This window comes from Canis aureus, chromosome 31 (assembly GCF_053574225.1).
Source record: "Canis aureus isolate CA01 chromosome 31, VMU_Caureus_v.1.0, whole genome shotgun sequence".
Classification (NCBI taxonomy): domain Eukaryota; kingdom Metazoa; phylum Chordata; class Mammalia; order Carnivora; family Canidae; genus Canis; species Canis aureus.
In genome coordinates this window covers 34,887,701-34,908,198 of record NC_135641.1, presented here as the reverse complement: position 1 = coordinate 34,908,198, position 20,498 = coordinate 34,887,701, and the positions used below count along the sequence as shown (strand labels likewise).

The window sequence follows — 20,498 nt, the reverse complement described above, 5'->3', positions numbered from 1 at the left end:
ATGCCTCTATTCTAGAAAATTAGCATAGAGATTTAAAATGAGCATTTATATTTTGCCCCTAGAGGCTTTTTGCTGTTCTACCACAAATATGTATGGTATTACCAGTTATTATCATTATGTTTGCATAGGTTTCATAAAAATTTTGCCTTAATTATATTCATCTTAATGGTCATTTTATGCCCAGATACTAACTAACCACCATTCATATCCACTCTATACTTTTTAGAAGGTAAGAATGAAAAATAAAATAAAATAAAATAAAAATTTACATTAAAATAAATCTACCACCTAGAAATATCATTAGATTCAGAGGTGAATTTCTCTAGGAACAGTGATTCTTATATCATGTATTGTACACTGACCTGTTATATGAATCTTTTTGTCCCCCAAAGTTAGCAAAGGAAAATGATCAATTAATACTTTTAAAATGTGAAACTATATAAATACCTTCAATATTGCTTTAAGTCTAATATTTGCAAGAAAGAAATTAAATGGCAAAATAAATATGATTAGTGAAATTAGAAAAGCAGATTTGGCTGCTATACATAAACCTCTGTAAACACTTACTATTTAGGCAATAGTAATGTCAGCAGCAACAAAGTTCCATCAATTTTGAAACAATGTGCATTGAAAAGAAAAAAAAGCTATTCAAAAACATGTAAAATACCATAACTTCAGGGTAGCCCAGGTGGCTCAGAGGTTTAGTGCCACCTTCGGCCCAGGGCTTGATCCTGGAGACCTGGGATTGAGTCCCACGTCGGGCTCCCTGCATAGAGCCTGCTTCTTCCTCTGCCTGTGTCTCTGCCTCTCTCTCTATCTCTCTGTGTCTCTCATGAATAAATAAATAAAAATCTTTAAAAAATACTATAACTTCAAATTATATTGTCTACTTTTACACTAAAATTTATGAATATTAGTTTAAATATTCTGGTAACATATGCCTATGGACTTAGGTTTATCTTAATTCAAAAATGACACATTTCAGCCAAATTTTATTTACAGATTGACCAGAAAATTAGAAAATATTCACTGACTATGTCACCTAAACATTTTAAAAGTAACATTTCTTGAATTTTAAATAATGTATTCCCTCAGCTGCAGATAACTTCAATTTACTAATTATGCAGACTGGATATGTAACAATCTTGTTCTATATTTAATTAATGAACATCTGACCATTGGAAAATAGCAAATGTCCAACTATACTTATTACATATATGTGAATCTTTTTTAGATTATAGATCCCAATGACAAAAGATACAGTCCCTCATCAATATTTTAGAGTTCAGTGGATCAGCAGCTTCGAACACCCAGTTATCTCTGGAAGTCACTGACTGTCCATTCAGTAGCATTAAAGTGATCAGAAAAAGTAACAATAACATTTTGTAAGTGACTTTTAATTTGACATTTCTCTAGTTTCAAACATGTATCTGACCTTTATTATCATCACCTAGAAATCAAGTATAAAAAATATACTCTTTTTTTTTTTTCTGGTAGACAATGTTTTTCTCAAATATGAGATACTTTGTTATTTCTTTTTTTTTTTTTTTTTAGTTTTATAACTTTGTTATTTCTTTAGCAGGCCCTTCTATACAAAATATGAAAATTCTTCTACATTATTCCAATGTTGTCATTTAAATATTTTGACAAATGTTGCTAGGAAAACAAATTTTTTAACAAAGATGAAGTGAGGATGGGATATTGAGAAAGAGACAAAAGTAATTGTAACAGTACAGTTAATATTTAGGAAATATCAAAGATCAGTTTGTCAGAAAATATGTTTGGAAACTATCAGAGATTAAAACTAATTACTTTTAAACTATGTCTGTTTTTAAGGCGTATGAACGCACCTTGTAGAAAGGAAGGTAAATAGAGTAATTTTATTATGACAATGACTGTCTAAATTGACGCTGACATGGAAAACAAAGAGGCAGGTATAACAACATACTTAATAAGCATAAATAAGTTCTTTAAAATTATAAATGCATTTGAATATGGCATTTTCCAACTCTGAACCACCTTCTAGACATTTAGTAAGTTTACAAAAAGGTAAACATGATTTACTTCTTTTTCATCACAGATTACCTCCAAATTCTGAAATTTCACTTATCTTGACTTTAGGCCCTTCTACTGCATTTGTCTTTCTTTCAAACCATTGCTCTCAGTTATAAAAATTCATAACATGGCAATATGCCAGGAGCTACTTAGGTTTAAAAAATAGCTTCTCATTTAAATAACTCTGCCGAAGCTTCCTCCTAGACTTGCTTACTGGAAATGGTAACATAAAAAGAGGCTGTGTCTGTTTTAGATTGTGGCTTAGGTTTAAATGACTCAGTCACCTAAATTTTTTTTTTTTTCTATATACATGTTGCTGCTAAAGTGTAAAGTGGCAGGGAAGATTTCTCTAGTAAGGTTATATTTGCACAGTGACCTATAGAAAGGGAGATGCTTGAGTGTCTGGGGAAGAGGATTTCCAGACATAGTGGCCAGCAAGAACAAAAAAGAGCTTGGGACCATCTTGGCTTGTGTGATTGGTAAAACAAAACTCGATAGATGAGATAACAAAAGGAAGCTGGGTAGGTTGTTTCAGTCAGTGGAAGGGTTTCAATTTTTACTCAGTGGTTAGGCACCTATTGTTGTGGGTAGGTAGGAAAATATTTAGATGGAGCAAGGGTGCAAGCAAGCAGAATGAACAAGCTATAATTGTAATAATCAAAATTGACTGGATGAAGGTGGCAGTATTGGAAGTTGAGACCTTAAGAAAGTCTAGTAGGAAGGAAGGATTTGCTGATAGATGGATGTAGACTATAAAACAGAGGGCCCTGGAGATTTTTTGGCCTGAGAAACAATGGTCAGACACTTAGTCGTAGATGAATTGGAAAGGAGCAGATTTGTTTGAGTAGATAGATGAGAACAGAAAGCTTGTTTCTAGACATATTACTCCTTAATTGTCTGTTAGACGTGTAAGTGGTGATGTAGAATAAGCAGTTGGATTTTTGAATTTGGGGACCAGAGGAGTACTAGAGGCCTTACTTGGGAAGCTTCAGAGTATAGATGATCACTAAAGCCATGATACTGTTGTGAGATCATCTGAGAAATCATTGCATTCCAGACCTCCACCTGGGAACATGTCAACCTCTGTAGACTGGGAAGAGGAAAAGGATCCAGGAAAGAAGACAAAGAAGGAACATCAGATGAGAATGTAATGAGGGCAAGAAGCAAATTATCTTGTTACTAACTAAGCTTTTTCTATAATGGCCAGCATTACCATAGCTTATTGCACCACTTTATGGAGATTCAACTATAAGAAGAACTCTGGTTGAGAAAAATAAATCTAATGAGAAAGGCATACCCATTTCTTTAAAAGGTCCATCCAGGGGACAAATTCTAATAATGTAAGAGCTGGACTTATCTTTGAAAAATAGCCTTCTGGAATTACATATTTTAAATATGTTATATGAAGAAACTTTATAAAATGAAGATGAGTATGCATGTGTAATTTGTTTCATTTATTTTATGATTTAGGCTTGACACTAGCATTGGGCCTCTAGTTTTTTTCAGTTCAGCATTTACACATCTCAACTGAACTTCACAATGACTACTTTTATGACCAGGAAACACAGTCACAATGATTTTTTCATGACCCAAATGGAAATTGGCCCATCTTTATCTGAAATACATTGCCAGACCAGGAAACATACCATACATTTTTTTTTCAAAAGTTATTAGATATTAATCATATTAAATTTTTGTGAGTCTTAAAGTTTTATCTATCATTAAAAGTATGTAATTTCTAAAATCAATAAATGAGGAAACGACTTCCTAGAAATTTCCACTAATACATATAAAGCACTTTGTAAATGTTGGATACGTTATGAGCATTCAATGATAGTTGGTTTCTAGTCACTTTATTTTGGAATCATGACCTTTTTTACCCTAATAGGATACATTGAAATAGGTAAGGATATAAATACCTTGATCTACTGGTGTATAGATACATTACTTTAAGCTATTAAATAAAATAATGTTCTGATTAAAGAAAATTGGGAAATATCAATTAAAATATTGAAATATCACAATTTTCTTTAATCAGAATATTATTTTATTGGTATTGAATGGTTTTATAAAAATTTTGTTGTATTTTACATGTTTTCCCTTCAGTCCTTTATACTTAGTAATAATGGCACATCTCATTTTTTTCTAAACAATTTTTTTTCCACATACTAAGTTGATTTAAGAATTTCCCCATGAAATTATTTGGTCCCCATAAGCATCATTATTGGTGACTACACACAATTCCCATTGTCTTCTGTTATAAATAATAGTGTAAGTATCATTTGTTCCAAAACTTTTTCTGGTATTTCAAAGGCAAGTGATTTTAACATATCACTTATATCACTTAACATCATTTGTAGTTCTTTTGATTGTGTCAAAAAGTCATGGTTGCTAATGTCAACATTAGCACTAGATGATAGCTTTTGCTTTTCATACCCCATAGGGCTTTTTTAAGTTATTCTGAAATTTTTTTTTTTTTTGCAAATATAAGACATCTTCCACCTCTGACACAGTATTAACAGTAGTAGAAAAATAATTGCTATTAGAATTTAAAAGTTATAGCATTTATTGGATATAATGTTTCAGGTATTACATGCTCATGATACTGGACATATTCTTTCAGAAATTTCTCTCCATTTGGTTTTTCATGATGAGTGTTTTTGCCTTTATTTTATCTTAAAATATTTATGTATTTTAAAACTGCCTTAAGTCACTTGGGAAACAAATTTTTGGATTAGTAAAGACAACTAAGTCACTCTTACAATTATAGTGGAACACATTCAACTAGAAAAAGAATTGCCTAATTAAAATGACTTTTTGAGGGGTGCCTGGGTGGCTCAGTTGGTTAAACATCTGCCTTCAGCTCAGGTTTTGATCCCAGGGTCCTGGAATCAAGCCTCACATTGGGCTCCCAGGTGGGAACTGCTTCTCCTTCTCCTTCTGCCTGCCTCTCCCCCTGCTTCTGCTCTCTCTCTCTGTGTCAAATAAATAAAATCTTTAAAATATAAATAAAATTATTTTTGAAACAATTTAATAGGCTTTTACATATTACATGATTGAATAGAATGAATTTGAGGTAAATAGGCCATATAGAGAAAGAAGATAAATTAAATAATTAGTGCTAGAATTTTACTATTCTTTAAATGTTCAATTAAAAATAATGTATTTGAATATTTGTATTTTCAAAAATTCTGTTTTCCTTCCAGAATAATCACCGTTTATATGGCCATCACACATTCTTCTTATGCTTGATATATGTCACTTTATCTAATTCTTATAGCTTTACGTACATCAATTAAAATACATAAGGATAAGATAACAAGTCAAGTTTGTCGAACTTTATTAAGCCTCAAGGTAAGGCATTTATAGCTCTGAGTAAACACAGGAGCTTTATTTTTCACAATTCAGGGAAATTTGAACACTTACTAAAATTTCTCAAATCAATTCCTTAATTCTTACTTCTATTTTTATTGCTTTGTTTAAGCTTACTCGAGTACCACTGATACCTTAATACTAGGTGCTTGAACTCCACTTGAGCCACTGAAATTAACTACAAATGATGTGAAAGAGATGGTGGCTAGAAATTGGGAAGCAGGCATTTCTTTTGTTAACTTAGTGACTGAATGTTTTACCAAACATTTAATTTCCAAAATGACCAATATTGACATTATTTCTTCATATGTACATGAGTATATTTAAATATGTATGTATGTATATTTTATATTTGTACATAAAATGATTTCATTTGATAGATTTGAACACTAGATAGAAAGTCAATATTTTATCAGTATATTTATTGCCTTGTTTTTTCATGAGCATTAAAATTTAAAAAGTAATTATAACTCGGTAAAAATGCAGTGTTTCATGTCTATGTGTAACTTCTTATGTGAAAAAGCCCGACCTCACAGCATGGTTATCTAGTTCAGTTACAATTTCTTGAACCCTCTGAAAAAAAATATTTATGCTGTCTCGTGAAACAAAATATATAGTAATATCATTCAAATTTTGAAAACTTTTAAAGAATATGTTGATGCTATGAATGATTTGTATTAAAAGTAATTTCAAAGAAATGTCTATATTTTTCATGACTCCAAAGCTATGAAATGCATATTGGATGTTGAATATTTTAAACCTCAAAAAACATGTAATTTTTTCTTTCCCCCATCCACATGGGCTTTATTTGGGGACAGTTGGGGGAAGGGATTGGGGGGAGCTAGGACTGTGGGTTGATGGGGAGGGCCTTCTCAACTTGCTTTCTAATTTAGTGTGTGTTGCCTGGAGGTTAGGATGAATGAGAACAGATGAAGTTGTAGCTCTTGGGTCCATCTTTGTGGATCTCCGCTCTAGGCCGCAGTCCCTGGTGTGGCTGGCCTTCCAGCTAAGGGGATCTCTGTAGTCCACCTGTGAATCAGGGCGATGGAGTGAGTCAGTAGGACACATTTGCCCATGATCAAGGCTGAGGGAGGCCACTGGGACCCCACGAAAGACATCCCTGATGCTGAGTTCAGAGGACCAGGAGGACACAGCTTGCCAGCATCATGCCCTACTCAGGTGTAACAGTGATAAGCCTCTGCTTGGACAGCTCCCTCAGCGTGGCCAGATTGGCCAGCAAGTCCAGTTCACAGCCAACCAGCACAACCTTGGCATTGGAGCAAAACTCTCCCCTTGCCGCTTCTTGAGGACACTGTCCCCAAGCCTAAAATTGATTACTGATAAGCACGATTGCCTTTCAGTATGTTCAGTTCACTGATATTGGCATGAAAAACTTCAGTTATGGTGAAATCAAATTCAAAGGCCTTCCTGAATTTGCTCAGGATTTTCACAACCATGGTCAAAAATACGCCAGAATTCTGGAAGTGATAGAAGATACTACTTAAAGTTCCTCCTTTGAAAATATAATTGTCTTTTTCTATGTCCTCCTTTTTTCTTTTGTTAAGAATCATGGTGTTTTCATAGAAAAAAATAAAGAAATGGAGGAGCATATGAATTCAATGATAAAGGAACAGCACAAAAAGTGTAGATTAATCAGTCTGATGGCATTACATTGATTATTGAAAAGGTAACTAGTAAAAACCTAGTTTTGAACCAACCACTATGTTATTTAATTTGTTGGAAGGGAGATTAAATCGAGAGGTTAAGATGGTCCCATTTCATTTGCCTCCATCATATAACTCAGAACCTCAGAATCACTCTGCTAAACACCTGCCAGGTGGAGAGTTATTGTCAAAATTGCAACAAATCTATCCTAAATGTATCAGAAGAGAACATAAAAAAGACAGGCATGATGTTGCCAGGAAAATTATAGTAATTTTTCTGTTGATCCTTTGTTCTGGAAAGTTCAGCCCTCATTTCCTGCACTATATTTTTCTCCATGGACTTCCTCTTTCCATCCAATCCGAGTGCCCACAGATCTCTGTAGATTCTTTGGAAATTATTTATAGAGGCCAATAATTTACCAGATTAGTCGGTTCCTCTTCTTGAGACCTAGACCTTCTTGTTTTCTGTCTCTTTTTCCCTGAGGAACAGAAATACCTTAACAATGGAATATATTATTTTCTTCTGAAAGTAATTGTTTCTCTGAACTAACCTTAGTTCATTTTTCCTTCTCAAACTCTAGTCTCAAAAGGGACCTGGAAAACCTGTTTCTGAATCCAGTGTCCTCCCTGGGGTTGAACACAGTCGGCCATGTGGGGGCTTGGTCACATTATTGCTTCTCAACAACAGTTTAGTAGCGTACACGGTCAGAGCTCCCAGGGCACCTTGCCGGGCTGATAGTCACGAGGCACTTAACTAAAACAGTCCCTTGGCTACTAAAGGACAAGTTGAAGTATCAGAGGCTCTGAGATACATGTGGGGGCATGCTTTCTAGGTCCCAAGAAGAATTAAGAATCAAATCTTAAAACGTTTATTGTGCTCAAAGGGACCATTTTGATGTCATGTTTTGTAGCCAAATCACCTGACGTTTGTGTGGGTCACTCTTGCCCACAAGAGAATGTGATTCCCAAAACAACCCTGGTAATAGCTACTAATAGAAATCATTATTTTCATTGTATAAGTTGAAAAAAGAAGTTTGGGGAAGCTCAAGTTTCTCATTTTAAAATAGAGGTCACACATTTCTTGCAGGGTTGTTATGAGTTTATAAATGATTCAACTCGCATAATGCATCGAGCTAAAAGGACAGGTTTAACACATGGAATGTACTTAATAACTACTTGCCAATAGCGGTATAATGAAAAGTAATATTATGTTAAAAATTTTACCTGGGATTCCCATTTTCTGATTTGTGACCAAACATAATTTCCAGTACTCTTGCTCAACTCCTTATCATAATTCAGTGTCATGCTTGGCACATAATAGTCAATCAAAGTTTTCCAAATACATAGGTGCTTCTAAAACTCTGTATATGAAAAGAAATAATAGGTATACCAAATAGCCAAATATTGCAAAATTTACATTTTTTTCTTTAAAACTATTATTATTTCATAATTGGAGAGCTAGCAATGGAAGAAAGGAAAATGATTGATAATAATACCAGAACTACATAATTTTGGAGTTAGTTCATGCATATGATTTATTTCATTATTGAAGAGTTATATTTTTTGAACCATAAATGATAGTTGGTAGTATTCTCTAGGGGTGGTGGAAGGGGAGGAGGGCGGGGGGTGGGGGTGACTGGGTGGTAGGCACTGAGGAGGGCACTTGACAGGATGAACACTGGGTGTTATTTTGTATGTTGGAAAATTGAACACCAATAAAAAATAAATTTATTACTAAAAAAAAAAAGAAAGTTGGTAGTATTCAAAACTGCCCATCTTACAGTATGAATATGCCATTATATTAAATTCTGAGAATTAAAGATTATATTCTTAATATGTGAAATATACTGTGCAGTGTAGTTTTATGTTGATGTTAATTGATATTAATCATATGATAGTTTAAACTCTAATTGGATGTCAAAAGTTGTACATGCATTAAGCCACTCTAAGCATTTCCTACTGAGAAATATTTGATAAATAGGATAACCATTTTCCAACTCTAAGCCTTAAAAAGGTATTATTAATGTAATTTTTACTTTTGGCTACAGATATATGGCATGTTACATATTACTAAACTCTTAGCTTTTAGTTGCAGTCAGGATTTACTGTGTACCTTGACTTTACCAATCCGGCATTTGTTATTTGGTGGGTGAATGAGAGTGAGTTTTTTCTCCAAAAAATGAAATTCAGTGGTCTTAAATTTGTAAGTAATTGTTTTACATTTTGTTTCAGTTAAAAAAAATAGTATCAATTGCTAGTACTATTCATAGATAATAAAATATATTTCCTATCAGGTTTAATAAACTTTTTTTCTTAGTAATTCTAATCATTTTGATCTAGAAGTTCAGTTCAGAAATAATCCCTAATCATCCAGGGGAAGAAAGATGAAGAAAACTCAAGATTTGTCTCTGTCTACTTCACTTTGTCCTTCCCACTCATGGATTCAAGGTGTAAAAAATATGTCCTTCTCCCTCTTGAGCTTATTAATTCTAAATCTAAGATAATCTCTCAATAATCAATGACATAAAATTTTGAGGTAATAGTAAAAGTTGCAGTAAAAGAATAAAATTCATTAGGACACCTGAGGATTAAAACCAGTAATTTAGCTTCATGTGAGCTATGCTGTTCTTGAGACTTTTAGTAAAATAAACTTCAAAATTGTTTTTGAATTTATGGTATGTACCTCGGACTTGAATTAGGTAACAGCAGTGGTTTTTACCCAAGGGTGATTTTGTTCCATTCAGGGACACTTAGCAACATTGATGTCTTGTTTGGTTGTCACATACGAGGAATCCTATGGGCATCAAATGACTGGAGGCCAAGGATGCTGTTAAAACATTATAATGCAGGGGATAGGCACCTCCACAAACAATTATCTGGCCCAAAATGTCAATATTGCCAACATTGAAAAACGGTGGGCTGCAGTGATATAAAGACGAAGTAAACCTAGCCATGTATTTAAAAATTGGAACTACAATATGCTAAGCTCTATGGTTATCATTTTGCACAATGTTATCTTATTGCCATATGATTATGTGAGAAAAGGCTTTACTCACAATTATATGGCTTTATGTGGGTATCAGCAGACTCCACTTGTTAGCAATGGGCAAGGCTTTACATCTATTTACCCATGACCTAGCTACTACTAGGAGATATATTTCAACTGAATGCAAGTCATATAACAGTTTGCCTACATAAAGACCTTTCTTAGCATGCAGGCTCAGTAACAATCTCCATCCCATTCTCTAGGCTCCGCAAAGAACTAGCCTTCTATCCTTGATGTGCTCTCACACAATTCTCATTGCACGGAATGCTTTTCTGACACATGCAACAGTATTCGAGCAGAAATGTCAATAAGATTTCTTGTCAACTTTAATTACAAGTATGATCAGGATCCTAAGTTTTAGGTGCATTTCTAAAGGATAGAAGTTAGTGGTTGCTCTAGATTCTTTTATCTGGTATGTATAAGGTAGAAGCCTGAAGAAAATATTTCTAGCCAAGGTACAAACCTTGAATATCTCATTTAACAATGAAAAAAATAATTAAATATTTATAATGCTAATTAACGAACTCTTTGATATTTAACAAAAATAAAGATAATTGAAGCCATTGGAGTAGCTTCATGTTGATGTGGATGTCTGATTAGAATCTTTCAAACACTAATTTGCCCCTCGGGGGGTAAGTGTATATTTCTGATCAGTTAAATATTGTGCACATGCTGAGATAGTTTAAAATAAATAATAGGCAATCTTAAACTCACTTATATCTCACAATTACTCATTTTACTCAAGTACAAAAATTGATGTACAGAGAGCTTCAATACATGCCCATTATTACAAAGTAGTATATTACTAATCAAAATATGACAAAAGCTTGTTTAACTTCAAAGTTCTCACTCTTATGCAATATATAATTCCTTTTATAAGAGCTACTACCCATGTGGGCAGATAGATAATAACAGTGCAATTTAATAAGTGTAACTATAGTGTTTTTGTTCAAGATGTAACTGAACCAGATAAAATTGCTATATAGTTGAGTTGGAGGAAAAGAAGGAAGAGCCATTACCATACCTTTCTGGAAATTCATACCCTTATGGTATGGAAAAACCAGATTAACTGAAGACAACACTGGCTATTACTGTGAAAATATATCTGTGAAGATAGAAGATGAAGTAGTGCAAAATTAATTTGCTGCATTAAATAAGTTGCATTAATAAGTTGCAGAGTACTACAGCCAAAGGGAAACATTGATGGATTTTAAATAAGAGATTTACATCTTTAATAGATCTCTCTGGCAAATGCAGGGATGACTGATTTGGGAAGAATGAATTTAAGATATGTGTGAACCTCAATGTTTATAGCAGCAGTGTCCACAGTAGCCTAATATTGAAAGAGCCCAGATGTCCATCAACTGATGAATAGATAAGCAAGAGGTAATATATATCACATATGCATATACATGTATGTAACATATACTGGAATATTTCTCAGCCATCAAAAAAGAATCCATTTGCAACAACATGGATGGAACTAGAGGGTATTTTGCTAAGTGAAATAAGTCAGTCAGAGAAAGACAAATACCATATGATTTCATTCATATGTGGAATTTAAGAAACAAAACAGATAAACATAGGGGACGGGAAGGAAAATAAAAATAAGTGAATACAGAGAGAGACGCAAATCATAAGAGACTCTTAACTTGAGGAAGCAAACTGTGAGTTGCTGGAGGGGAGTTGGGAGCAGAGATAGGGTAGCTGGGTGATAGGAACTAAGGAAGACACATGATGTAATGACCACTGGGTGTTATATGCAACTGATCAATCACTAAGTGCTACCTCTGAAACTCCTAAAGAAAAACACTCATGTCATAGATACTTTAAAGCTGATATTATGGTGTATTTCAATATATCATTTTGCCAAAAAATTACTTTTAGTCATAAGGAAAGAAGGCTCAATGGGTTTATAGTCAACAAATATTTTCTGTGCCAGATTGTTATTTCTCTCCTAGATTATAATGAATAATAAGTAATAAATGTAACATCATGTTTTGTTTAGCCACTATTATTGTGCTCTTTCCACAATTCATTCATTTTTCTGTTTGCTTTATTCTTTTAGGTAGCTGCTTATTCCTATTTTCCAAAGAGTGTTATGTAATGCTACATATTAAGGCAGCATGTTCTATAAGGTTCATGTTCTCTGTCCTTACATAGCATTAACCAGCGATATGTTATGAGTCAGTTTTTTTTCATATCCTGGAATAAAAGTGTCAGTGACTATCAGCAGGTTTTCACACACATAATTAATCTCATTACTGAAATAATGGTTTCCCAAGTGGAACTCATCTTCAGTTTTGCAGCCTGAAGGGTATCCTAATGAGCTATTAATTATTCAGAGTGAAGTTGAAAATTCAGGCCAATTAGGTTTGGTGATTCTATGCACATGCACAGTAAGGTGGGTAGAATTATTCTTAATATGTGTATTCAGATTTAGATGTAGATGTACCCAAGTAGTTAAATTGGAATTCTATGACTGAAAATTATAATTCTCAACATTAGTTTTCCATATAATTTCAATGATCACTCTTGCTATCATTTCGGGCAGCACTTAATCCTGTAGAGGGTGAGAATAATAATATAGCTCAGTATATACCACATACTCTATTAAGTGTTTTACATTTAGTTATCTACTTTCTCTTTTAATCCTCATAACAACTCTATGAAGGAATATTAATCTTACACCATTTTGAGAGATGAAAAATTTGAGGCATACAGAAAGACAAAGTAAACTAAGTTGACATAACTGATGGTGGCAGAACTGGATTTAGACTTAGGTGTTCTGGCCCTGGAATTTGTGATTTCAGTTGATAAGATATTGAAAGGTAATCTTGTTATAAATATTGTTTGATCTCCTCTAAATAAGGAGATGCAAGTATTGGTATTTTACTGTGATAGCTACTTTTTATTTCATTCTACTATGGATAGTCACACTCTTGTGTATCATGACACTGTTGTTGAAAATACAGAAAAAATTATTGGAATATAGACCATTTTAAAAATAACTAAAAGCAAAACAACAACAAAATAGCTTATAATGCAGTGCTAGTATTCAGTCAGCACGCAAACAATATTTGGAGAATAAATGGAAGGAATGACCATTGGTCCATCTGGATTATCTACATAAAAACTGAATAAACAAGGCTCTTAGATAGAATTATTTAGTATTATATATTGAGCATGAAGAAAATGTGTGCTATGAACAAATTATTGAGTTTTAGTATTATTCATCCCGAGCAATTTTTCTGATATCAATTAAACCAGAGTACCATTTTCCTAGTTGTTCATTTTAAAGTAATTGTTTATATTGCAAAAATATATTCATTTATACATGAAAATATATTGCAAAGTATACAGTTAAGAAAATAAAATCACCTGTAATGAAACTATTCAAAGACCACACTGTTAGCATTTTAGTGAATATTCTCACATTTTAATTTTTTTCTTTAAAACCTGTGTTAATACTTTACACTTGAGATGAGCACCAAGTGTTGTATGAAAGTGTTGAATCATTATATTGTACATCTGAAACTAATATTAGGAGGCATTGCCATCCTAATGATAATAAGTGTCAAAACATTAATCATATAAATCATGGGACTGTATAAGAAACTTATGCACACCTTGACTCCTTCCGCTTTTTTGAGTAATAGTTAATTCCCTGGGTTCTTTTTTACTGCCTAGGTAGGCAAATTCATAAACAAAAACAAAACCATGAATGTCCTGCAAAAGTGATTTCTATAGGTTAGAAGTTAATTTTTTTTAAAGATTTTATTTATTCATGTGTGAGAGAAAGACAGAGAGAGAGACAGAGAGACAGAGAGACAGAGACATAGGGAGAAGTAGGCTCCATGCAGGGAGCCTGACGTGGGACTCGATCCCAGGACTCTAGGATCACGCCCTGGGTCGAATGCAGGGGCCAAACCACCGAGCCACCCAGAGATCCCCAGAAGTTATTTTTTTTTTAACAAAAGTTGCCAGTAGTTGCTTTTACTTGATATGAGACCATCAACATCTAAATGCTAACATGATTAATTTTCTATCTAAGCATAACTGGTAAAATTTTAGGATGCAATAATATTATGTACCTCAAATACAACAGTGTTAAATATGCAAAAGAGTAGGTTTAAACAATAGAAAGAAATATGCTCCTTTTAAATAAATACATTATTTTATTTTCACTTTCAAATGTATACAATGTACTATTAAATGCGCAAATGCTGTATTCAGCTTCATTAATGTTTATATGTTTATATCCTTATAACCCTGGAAATGTAATTTTTAAATAATAGACACTATTTAAGTCTTAATTTCCTTTCCAAAATATAGATTTCATGAGAATTAAAGTGCAAATACTTGGCTGATTCAGTAAAAAGTGATCCGCTGTATTGCACAGTTAAGACATAGTCCATATCTGTGTTCATTAAAACTTGAATTAATTTGTAGTGAAATATGATCCCTTGATAATAATTATTGATAAAAATTAAGCAGTAAAATATGGAAATATTTTCATGAGTAAAGTACACGTACTTGACAGAAGTTTTCCTTAAATGAGGATAAGATTTGAATTATGGAATATTATTTATAGAAATTTAATTTGATTAGTTTCTAGTAACACTACATGAATCAGAGATTATCTCCAGCTTCAGATTCATAACTCTAGGATCCTTTCTGGGTTTAAATGCTTTGAGCTAAATTCTAATTTTACCTGATTAGCTTCCAAGAGCAGATGCTAAGTAAAAAGTAATAGCTAATATTTACGAAGCATCTCCTAACGCACTAAGGACTACTGGGTAAGGTAAGAGATTATCTTATTTCATTTCATGACACTGCAAGGTAGTAAGACAACATTTTTGCTTCTTTATGTGTTTGGAAACTGAAGGAGTGAGTTAGGGCCATTCCCTTCAAGTAACAGAAATGTATTTGAGTCGGAAAATTGGAGAATTTATTATGCAGAAACAAGGGCAACAATCCATCTGGACCTCAGAACGGACCTGGGAAGCTGTCAGGATCTAACCTTCAACTTTGTGTGTATGTGTATAAGGTTCATCTACTATGCTGACCTATGATTTTTAAGAAAATGGTTTTCACCAGAAGGTTCTTTTAAAAATTTATTTATTTATTTGAGAGAGAGAGAGAGAGAGAGAGAGAGAACACAAAAGGAGAGGCAGAGGGAGTGGGAGAATCAGGCTCCCTGCTCAGGAGGGGCTAGATCCCAGGACCCTGGAATCATGACCGGAGCTGGAGGCAGACACAGAACCCACTGAGCCACCCAGGCACCCCCAGAAGGACTTTATTTTCTGAAAATCTATGGATCTCAAAGTTAAATATCCAGGACAGAAATCCAACTGTGGTTGAAGCAATTTTAGTCAGTTTCAGGGAATACATACCTGATTGGTCTGTCCCTGTGTGGAAGTGATACTTTACAGGTATTGGTGACAAAGATAATCTAAAGGTTACCTTTCACACAGAGCCTCAGGAAAGATTAATTCGCTAGTAATGTATAACCAGATGTCCTCAGATCTGATTGGAAACAAAGAATTTATCCTTCGTCTTACACATTTTAGACTCCTTAACCTATATATACATATATAGTGATTTTTTTTACTAATTTGTTGAATTTCTTTTATAGCTTAATTATCAGCTATAAGATTGCTTTGTGCAGTGTGTACATGCTTTCTATTTAGAAGAGAATATTAAAAATACAAACTTTCTTCTTTGAACTTACTGGAGGAATATGTAAAGCCATATACAAATAAATCTGACTTTAACCAGGATGTTTTATTAAAAACTTGACAGCCTATTATGTCCTTCTAGAAGACTTATATTTTAATGAATTACAAATCTAAATTGCACTGTAACCAATTTGTCTTTTCCTTACAGTGGTCTGGAAGTGGTGGTAGTAATTCCTTTAAATATTAATCAGGGAACTGAAATTATCTAAGTAAACAATGTCTAGCAACCCCTCCCACACTCCATTTTATTCTTCACATTTCTTTTTTAATTTTTTTATTATGGTAAAAAAACATGTAAAAGGAAATGCATCCTTTTAATAAAAATTTAAGTGGGCAGTATGGTATTGCTAATTATATATACTTTGTGGTACAGTAGAAACCTAGAACTTATTCATTTTGATTTGATTGAAATTCCATATTCATTGAACAGCAACTCCTCAGTTCTAACTCCCTCCAGCTGCTGGCATACGTTTCACTTTCTGCTTCTACATGTCTGACTACCTCATATACCTCATACGTATGGAATCATTCAGGATAGCTCCTCGTGACTGATTTCACTTAACGTAAGATTGTCACAGATGATACCACTTCCTTCTCTTTAAAGGCTGAATAATATTCCATTATATGTATATACCACATTTCCCTTTATATTAACATTCATGGTCATTAGGTTGTTTCCAATTCTCGGAAATTGTGAAAAATGCTTTAATGAACATGAGAGTGCAAGTATCTCTTTGAGATACTGTTTTCAATTATTCTATATAAATACCCAGCAATGGAATTGCTAGATCATGTAGTAGCCTTATTTTAGTTTTGTGGAACCTAATGCTATTTTCCTGAGCTGCTGCTTCATTTTGCCTTCCACTAATATTCTCTAAGGGCTCTCATTTCTCCACATGCTTGCCAAAACTAGTTATTTTACAAATAGCTTAAATCCCTTGACAATCACAGTTGCTCTTGGCCCTATACTCAGAGAACTTTAGTCCTCCCAATAGTGGTGTAATTAAAGGACATAGATGGAGATCCCTAGGATTGTACCTCAGTGTTGTGGCTGGCAGTTGGTCTCATTAGGCAGTGTCCACACAGTATTAGTTATTAAATACATAAATGTATCTTGTTAAGTATTAAACATATATATATTACAATTATATTTATTATATTATCTGTGTATCTTCATTCAGGTATTCAGGTATTTTCAATCTCATGTTGGACAGATATCTAACAAGCTCTGTTCTTGTACTGTTCCATCCCTACCGTTCTGTCTGCTTCTGTCGTTGGGTTAAAGCCAATGGAACTTAACCCTTCATTCATTTAAATATGTTTTTCTTTATTATTTTTAATTGAATTTAATAAAAAGAAACTGAAAAAATAATGCAAAACTTTATAACAGCATGGTAGCCAGGAGTTACTTATTATCAATATTAATTTATTGGATCTAATAGAAACTACTAGTACTTATATTTTAATTATCCCTGAGGCTACTACTGTTTTATATCAACGTCTGAAAATTAGTACTGCATCATTAAGGAATTATAAAACTATCTTCTGCATCCTTAGCTGGAGAAAGAAGAGAAATACTTAGTGCATTTTACAGATTTTTATTAAAAATGTGTAAAATAATAAAAAAGTTTTAAGTTTAAATGAATTAGAAATGAATAGCATAATTGATACTACAAGAATAATGGTTCAAAGACTTGCTTTCCTTTGGTGACTAAGTATAATATGTTTCGTTTTTGAAAGATGGTTTTTCTCATAGCAAGTGAGAAGTCTGAATGCAACATTTTTTTTAGTTTCAATTAGCCAACATATAGTACGTCATTAGTTTCAGATGTAGTGTTCAATAATTCATCAGTATGTATAACACTCAGTTAGATGCCCTATAGTCACCAACAAGAGAGAGTAGAATAATGAACTACATAAACATATGATAAACCAGACTATAAACTCTTAAATTTCAGTCAGTTATTATTCCATCATGTGTATCTATAGTTATGAATTGCTATGACATAAACAGTGGACTAAACATCATTTCAATGTTCCTCTAACTGGTATGTTGGGAAATAGAACAAAAAATCCAGACAAAAACAAACACACAAACAAACCAACACATCTCACATCCACACAACCACACACATATTGACATGTTATAATAAAAAGAATATTCTGTATTCTAATATATAAAGTAAATACTGACACAAAGAACTGAAGAAGTAACTTTACAGAGAGATTTCTCAGATACTTCAGTTTTACATACTGCTAGGGCAGTGTGCAGTGAGAATTTCCAAGAAGTAGGCATCCTGTGTTATCTTCACAGAGAGATTCAGAGAAAACTTTTTTGGATCACTTCTGTAAACACCTTTCAGAACAGGACTGCCAGTTTAGGAACTAAATACATTTTAGATTTATGGATAAAACACTCTCTATAGGGCAAAACTTAGTAATTGTAAAAGTTGAGGCAATGAAACTCTATGATTATTCATGATTTTTTGCCAATAAAAAAAGAGATTAAAAGAGATTCTTACATGTAGATTAGAACTTGAGTGTGCTAATAAAGGGGAAAAGCATTTTTTAAAAATATTTTATTTATTTATTCAAGAGAGACATGGAGAGAGAGAGGTAGAGACATAGAGGGAGAAGTAGGCTCCCTGCAAGGAGCCCTATGTGGGACTTGATTCTGGGCCCTCGATCAAGCCCTGAACTGAAGGCAGATGCTCAACCACTGAGCCACCCAGGTGTCCCTTGGGAAATGGCATTTTTCCCTTCTTCCCAGCTTCTAGCTCAATGTCGTATTTCTCACTCAAGATGTAGGAAAAGATGAAAGGGATCTAGAAAATGGAATAATAGAATGGGAATCATGATACTTAAAACTGGACTTTTAAGAGCTGAAATAATACTGAAAAAAATCAAAATTTAATTTATTTATATTGGTTTTTTTTTTTTTTTTTTTTTTTTTTTTTTTAGTTACTGTATATCGCAGTCACTTTTAAAAGATAGGGTGACTTATTTTATAAATTTTTACCTGGATGTTTTTACCTCCTAATCTCCTTTATGAAACATGCACCATAGACAATACAGTCAGTAATATTATAAAGTGTTATTTGATGATAGATATTGACTGCATTTATCACTGCGAGCACTGAATAATCTGTAGAATTGTTGAATCAATATATTGTACACCTGAAACAAATATAACGTTGTATGTTAATTATATTTCAATTAAAGCAAATGAAAAAAAAGAGTGAGATAAATTCTACTTTTTCCATTTATATTTTAAAATAAAATAAATTTCTCAACACTTAGTAAAATGTATTCTTAAAGTATTTTGGATCAAATAGCATATTATTATTCTTTTTTTTAAAGATTTTATTAATTTATTCATGAGAGACACAGATAGAGAGAGAGAGAGGGAGAGACACAGGCAGAGGGAGAAGCAGGCTCCATGCAGGGAGCCCGATGTGGGGCTTGATCAGGATCAAGCCCTGGGCTGAAGGCGGGTGCTTAACCGCTGAGCCACCCAGGGATCCCCTGCATATTATTATTCTGATATCATTTTTCTAATGTATTTTTTTTTTTAGTCTCAAGATTCAGCATATTTTAGAAATACCTTTCTTTGGTTAACACATCAAGACACTATTTGAGCATTTATGTACAAAGTTGCCTTATCTCTATATTTTATAATTCCTATGTAAATAGGGCACAGTGGCTAGGCCATTTTCATATGAATAAGTCAGGTATTCACAAATCAGTATCATTTTCCAAGTATATTCAGTTACCCTTTAAATATGCTAGATATATACTGTAAGAAATTTATAAAATAATTTATAAATTTATAAATTTACAAATTTATAAAATAAGTAAACCACCAGTTTCTTTAAAAGTTGTCAGTGTTGTTTAACAAATTGGAACTAATCATCCAGCAAAATATTTCAGACCTTAGTCAGGTATGTATAAATACTTTAACAATGAAATGTTGGCCATTGTATATGTTGTACAGCACTGTTCCTTTCATATTGAAGGGCTACGATTTGTAACTATCTCTTTAGCAAAGAACCACTACTAAATATTAGCAGCAAAAGGAGCAATGGATAGAACATAATGCAACATGGAAGTTGTACTAAACAGGAATATATTAAATTTGTGGTTAGCCTTTTAAAATATTTTATGTGTAAACACTTGAGTGTCATCATTGTGCAAGGGCCATGCCAATCTTCTTCCAATTGTTCCGATTTTAGTATATGTGTTGCTGAAGCAAGTACACGTTTAGACACTTGAAAGACCAGATTATAAGCTAATATTTAAAAGTATGAAAAGTTACATGGTGAAATTGGAGTGGCCTAGTATATTTTCCCCTCCTGAAAAGAAATATAAATTATGTAAATAATTTGATCCTATCCATCCCTTGTGAATGGTCACTTTAATAACAAGCCATATATTCTTCAAAAATAATAAAATGATAAACTCTTAATAAAAAGAAAAAATAGATATGGAGATAAATTGCTTTAAAATCCCAAGGAGCCGCAGATAGGTTTACTTAGAACAAGAAAATTTAGTGGTCATGTTTACTACTTATATTATGTCAATATTTTACTGTATCTTAGGTTTAATTCTGGTAGAAATGCC

The 20,498-nt window shown here is 33.1% G+C and overlaps 1 non-coding gene across 1 annotated transcript; it reads right to left on the bottom strand.

Annotated features, from left to right (window-relative positions):
* Positions 1-20,028: 20,028 nt before the first annotated feature.
* Positions 20,029-20,136, bottom strand: LOC144302786 (U6 spliceosomal RNA). The gene has a single exon (XR_013369843.1). It is a non-coding gene; the product is annotated as a U6 spliceosomal RNA (small nuclear RNA).
* Positions 20,137-20,498: the final 362 nt, after the last annotated feature.